Source organism: Solanum tuberosum, unplaced genomic scaffold (genome assembly GCF_000226075.1).
Source record: "Solanum tuberosum cultivar DM 1-3 516 R44 unplaced genomic scaffold, SolTub_3.0 scf00435, whole genome shotgun sequence".
Lineage (NCBI taxonomy): Eukaryota > Viridiplantae > Streptophyta > Magnoliopsida > Solanales > Solanaceae > Solanum > Solanum tuberosum.
This window is the reverse complement of record NW_006239382.1, coordinates 189,544-195,441: the sequence shown is the minus strand read 5'-3', so window position 1 is coordinate 195,441 and position 5,898 is coordinate 189,544. Positions and strand designations below refer to the sequence as shown.

Genomic DNA, 5,898 nt, shown 5'->3' with positions numbered 1-5,898 from the left:
TGTTGTTTGGTTCTGGGGTTGTACCCCTTGTTCTTAGACTTGTCGTTAGTAGAGTTTTGGTACAATGACTTTCAGGTTCTAGGGGTTGTTCTTTCGCATTAGTTTGGTTAGTTGTTTGTTAAAACCTTGGAGTTTATGGGGACTCCATTTTTATAGTCATTTAAACCTGCTTCCGTATCTTTAAATGTCGTGGTTTCCAAAAAAATTGTTTGTTTGGGTTGTAGTAATGGTTCTCCCATCGGAGGGTTAGTGTGGGTGCCAATCACGACGGTTTGGGTCGTGACAACCATGGTAAGCACTTGTTGAACTTGGCTCAATCATCTTTGCTCTAGATTACAAAGACACCTACAATGGAAGACAATGTGACAACACTGAGGCCAAATCTATGTATATATTTTCTATGCCTTCTGAAATTATAAATAACAACTTACAAGGTTACAAACTAGAAATAATAGTAGTAAGAATGTTATGTTTTCTCCTAGGCATGAGTCTCTATCTTCATTTCTGTGTCTGATAAAGGCATATTAAGTACACAAGAGCCTCTTTGCCCTCAGTGGGACTTTTCGGTGCGAATTCGGATTTAGTCGGACTCCAATGTGGATACCGGACATCGGGTAGGAAACCAAAAAAAAAAAAGTACACAAGAGCCTCATATCATTTCTAAATTAAACGACTTTGTTCCCCTCTAATTTCTATCATATCGAACGTAATTCAAATTTTCTCTTAGAAGAATTCACAACTATCAAATGTAATTCAAATTTTTACTCCTAGAATAATTCACAACTACATATTATAGATTCCCGCAAGAAGAGTTTAGATGTTAGCATCATCTACTTTACATCTCGACATAACTACACATAATTGTTATTCGGGTAACCAATGCCAAGATCATTCACATCCCCGACATGAGCATCAATTTTCAAACACGATATATGTTATCTTACAGATAGATTTGTTGATATTTAAGCATGCCACAACATTCTAACCCAAAATTTTCAAAATAACTTGAATGGAACTTACCTTGGAGAATTGTTGCACATCATTTGTTGGCATTGAGGTAGACCAAATGCTTTTTAGAGCCTAAAAAAATCAACTCCTGCAGCACACAAATGAACATTCATATGTTAACAAAAGATAAAAGGGAATATACACTCAAAGCAATGTTTGTTGACACTATAATACTCAAGCATACGACACCCATTAATTGCTCAATACCAAAACTTGATATTTAATAAGGCGACTTTCATCCGATTTCAGGTTATCTGTAGATTGTAGACTAACAAACCACTGAATTGATTGAGATCAAAGTCCACAGATCCCGCATATTTACATGTTCTCGGGGTCATCTGCATCATCATGTTTAAATTGGGCAAGATGTTTTGGCTAGTCTTGGTAAAAAAAAACATTACATAAAGGAATTCTAAGGGTCAAGATAAGTACAAAAATTAAAAGAAAGGTTGAAGCAAGATGCAAACAGGTGTACAGGACGGAGCTGAAAAGCTGTTATTTGTTACATCTCTGAGATGAATAAATCATGAAGTGTAATCTCTCAGCTAGGACTCACAGTTTCAAAATGCAAAATTCAAATGGTAAAGGCCTAAACTCTCATATTCGCCTTCCTCAAATCTAAAGAGGAATCATAAATTGAATAGTTTGTTTATTGGTACAAAAATCATTGCAGAAATTCATCCTCAATGCGAATAGTTCATGATACGTACTAAGAGGAGGATCCATGGCTTACTGTTCTAGATTAGGAATACATCTAATATTGGTTCACACCCTGAATAACAAGGAATATTCATAGCAATACAGAAACTGCAAACTAAAGTGAAGAGAATTAAGAAGATCAAGCACTAAAGAAATATGATGTAGTTCAGAAACGTATTTGTAAATGGTTATTTTTACAAATCCATACAAGATTACAAAGTATGGGACATAGAAAAAGCTGAAAAATAGGATAGACACTTTCACCTAACTTTCAAAATGTCTTTCTTTGATATTCCAGCTTAATACCAATGTATTCAAATTCACCTAGTAAACTTGAATACAATCGGTAAGATGATAAATGAAAGCATATAGTAGTAGTCTATTAATATCAATGATGTTCCTGTTATTGGCACAATATGCCATTATACTTGTAATCCTATTGGAATGTATAGTTATTCCAACAGGATTGTCAGTAGTTAAGCTTTTGTCGAGACATCTTCTTCAACTTCAGTTAATTCGAGCAATTCTCTACTAACAACACTTAATTTTTATATATTTTTATCGATTTATGATTAAATAACTATACAGAAATCAACTTTCGCATAGAAAATTAAACCTTATAACTGTAATATAAGCTACAACATCTTTATTTTACTTGTCCTTTTAAAATAGTCCAGTTTATAGAAAACCTAGAAAGTGAATATTACTAATAGTACAAAGAAATTTTAATTACAAAGGCAGTGGCATTCATATTAATAATCTGCCCATCAATATAATACATAAATAGAAAGTAGTTTGAAGATGAACCAAAAACAGAAAGAAAAAAGACCTCTATACTTTTTTTGTTTGAGAATTAAAAACAGGACTCTATATTTGAAAGGAAATAGCAGATCGCACAACATCTTAAGGTGTTATGCTACTTTTTTTTCTTCAAAATATTTTAGTAGCAATATCAAAAGTGATCCATACAGAAATAAAAATACACAATACATCTTCTGCAGAGTAATTTTGCATGCAACATCTATACCTTACGTGAATGGAAAATAGATTTACCCCTTTTTACTTTGAAGCTTTCAAAAGTGAGAAATCAATACAAACATCTACCAAGGCATAGTTTATACTTTAATGGCAAAATGAAATAATGAGGACTCCTCCTTCACATCACAAGGCATAAGAACTTAGAAAAATCTATTTACAACATCAGTATTCTAATTATTATCCAAGCAAAAGTGTTCTTTATTTTTTTGTCAAATTCTGAAAAATGGCAAGTCCAATTTATCATTATCAATGTACTTCTCTGTTCCGTTAGAATAAAACTTTGACATGTTATGAACGCCCAAGTTAGCAAAGCTTATTTGCTACCATATTAGCATCTTTAATACAATGGCCTATTAAAAATATATCACAGAGTTGTAGGCTTTTTTTTTCACTCGTGGGATTATGCTCAGTATGTCGTCATTGTGCTCTCCAATTGCCATGTAATTTTCTATCTATATTAACATAGAGTTAAATGCTATGTTAACATAGTTGTAGCGATTCTGAATGCACCAACATAAGCCTAATATTATGCCTACGTGAGGTAATTGACTTGGTGAAATATTCTATAGCAGACATATTAATTCCTTCAAAGTTAGCATTTTTTTTTTATCTTCAATATTTCCCAACATATCACAAACGAAGTGTATTGCATCATCATCTATTGTACAATGCTTTTAGGCTTCATAAGCCATCATTCTATAAGTTGATGCCTCGTGATGGTTCTGATTTCTATCCTCATACCACAAAAATCACATAAAGTTTTTTCATACCTACCTTGGTTGCTACCTCACTCTACATAATAGGTACTCCATATCTTACTATTTATGAGTTCTACAACACAACAAATAAAAGGCCTTGTATATATTGAATTATGGAATTATTATAAGTAGGAATAACACTTGCCTCTCAGACTCCACTCATGGAATTACACTGGATATGTTGTGTTTGTATTATCAATAGAAAGTTTATTACATAGTAAACTCTTCATGAAAATTGAAATCTTGAATAGAAACTTCCTATGCCATATTTTTAAATTAGACAAATTCTTATTGTTCCTACTATTAAATTTTTTCCTGGCCCACCACAAGTAAATTTTTTCATGTGACCATCCTATTCTGCAAGCCAAGATTTACTCAAATTGGCCATTGCAACTTAATATAACTATAATTTAACAAAAAAACACAAACTTCTAAAATTGATAGCCTTGAGTTGAGGAAACTACACCTAAAACTATAAATTTTGCTTAACCTTGTTATGTGGAATACAAATGAGTATTTGTGATACTTAGGAAAGTTTAAAATCAGCCACTTCCAAAGAAGAGATAATTTGGTTCTATATCATAAAAAAATCATTATTTCTAGCAACTAAATTTGATCTTTATTTTTCACTCAACTGAAACAATACTCATTTACAGTGATGAAATATAGAGTGTGACTAAGGAGAAGTAATACAGGGAAAAGAGATGAGAGAGTCTATGTCTCTAGACATAGGTTTAATGTGTTAGACATAGCACGTAACAGACCATAATAAACTAATGGATAAAACGACTTACCTTGTACATTGAACCAATATTGAATCGTCATTGTTAGTCCAAATGACAGAGTTGGAGGCATGGTAGCCTTGAGGAACCACGATTCCCAGCGGCTATGTATCAATTAAAGATCACAGTTGTGTTGGCGCTGAAGAAAGAGAATAGAAGGTTGTTCTGTTTAGGAGAATAGCCGATGATCTACTTCTGTTTTGGAAAAGAGAGGATATTTCTAGGTCACACGTGGAGTGAGCACGGTTAAAGAATTTTAAAAAATAATGAAAAGACAATTCACATTAGGAAGATAGCTCTCATTGAACTTACTAATGAGTCAACATAAAATTTAGTTCAAGTATTAACACCAAATTACCAGAATATACCTCCACAATTAGTGGAGTCCAAATAATGGAAATGAAAGAACTTGACAATGGAAATGGAAAGTGATCTTTTATGTGGCTGAAAACGGAAAAAAGAAAAGAAAAAAAGAGCAATCAAATTGGATATGGACAGAAATTTGAACGACATATTTTAAAATTTGAAAAGAATTCTAAAGCAAGTGGAATTACAACCATAATTTGTTTTAACTAAGAGTTTAATGTATCCTTCAACTTCAACAAACATGAAATTCAACCACTAAAATGAAAATTTTAAAAATAACTTAATAAGGCAAAATAAAAAATAAAAAATAATAATGCTGAAGATGAAAGTAAAATAAAAAACAGAATATTTAGGAGAAAAAAAAGAGGATACCTGGACTTGTAAGCTAGTTGAAAGGATGAAGAAAGTGGGTATTTCTTTGATATTCTGAAGGCTCCGAGGATGAAAGAGAAAGCTTTAGTCGTAAGCAAGAGTGAATGGATACTTGTCGGGTTATGATTACAATTGAAATATTATCAAGTGAAATGAAATTAATATAAGTTCTTGATCGTTCTTGACTTCTTCTTGATGTTTGGATCCATGATTAGAGTTCGGATTTGGAGAGATTGGTGAGAAAGAAGAGAAAAAGTGAGATGAAGAGAACATTCTGGAATGGGAAAGAAACAATAGTTTGTCATTTGCTCTAATTCATTTTACCCTTGAATAATGGGTATATTTACAGGTTTACCCTTGGTCGTTCTAAGCTTCATGTTTCTAACTAGGACGACCAAGGGTAGATTCGTATTTTTTTTTAGGGTAAAATAGGAATTATGTCTTAGTTACTATTAGAATGAAATTCTAGAAAGACGTGGACCTTTCATTTTCCATTCCTAATCATATAGAGACAAGAGTCTCTTTTCTTTTCTTGACCAATAAATAAATCAAAAAAATCTTCTTTTCAATTTTACATCAGTAGTGATACAAGGTATGATTTTTTTTCATCAATTTTCATTTTCAATAGTAATACAAGATATGATTTTTCTTTCAAATTTCTTAATGTTGTCTTCTTCTATTTGGAAAAAAAATTAATGTTGTCTTCTTCATTCATATTAAGATTGTTCTTCAAGACCATATGAACATGTCCCTCTTCTACTGCATTTTTTTTTCATTTTCATTGATTATCAAATTGCACTGTAGTTGTAATACTCACAGGGGCATCGCGATGATTACAATTATAGGTTTATGTTTTCTCTTAAATTTGTCATAAT

At 32.0% G+C, this 5,898-nt stretch overlaps 1 long non-coding RNA gene across 2 annotated transcripts; it reads right to left on the bottom strand.

The window, feature by feature from the left end:
- Positions 1-226: 226 nt before the first annotated feature.
- On the bottom strand, positions 227-5,320 carry LOC102600004 (uncharacterized). Of its 2 annotated transcripts, XR_001471837.1 has the most exons (4): positions 5,024-5,320; positions 4,298-4,480; positions 1,021-1,096; positions 227-345 (listed from the first exon to the last, which is right to left on the bottom strand). It is a non-coding gene; the product is annotated as an uncharacterized lncRNA (long non-coding RNA). The 2 variants fall into 2 exon arrangements; XR_368620.2 differs by lacking the exon at positions 227-345 and having other exon boundaries at positions 774-1,096.
- Positions 5,321-5,898: the final 578 nt, after the last annotated feature.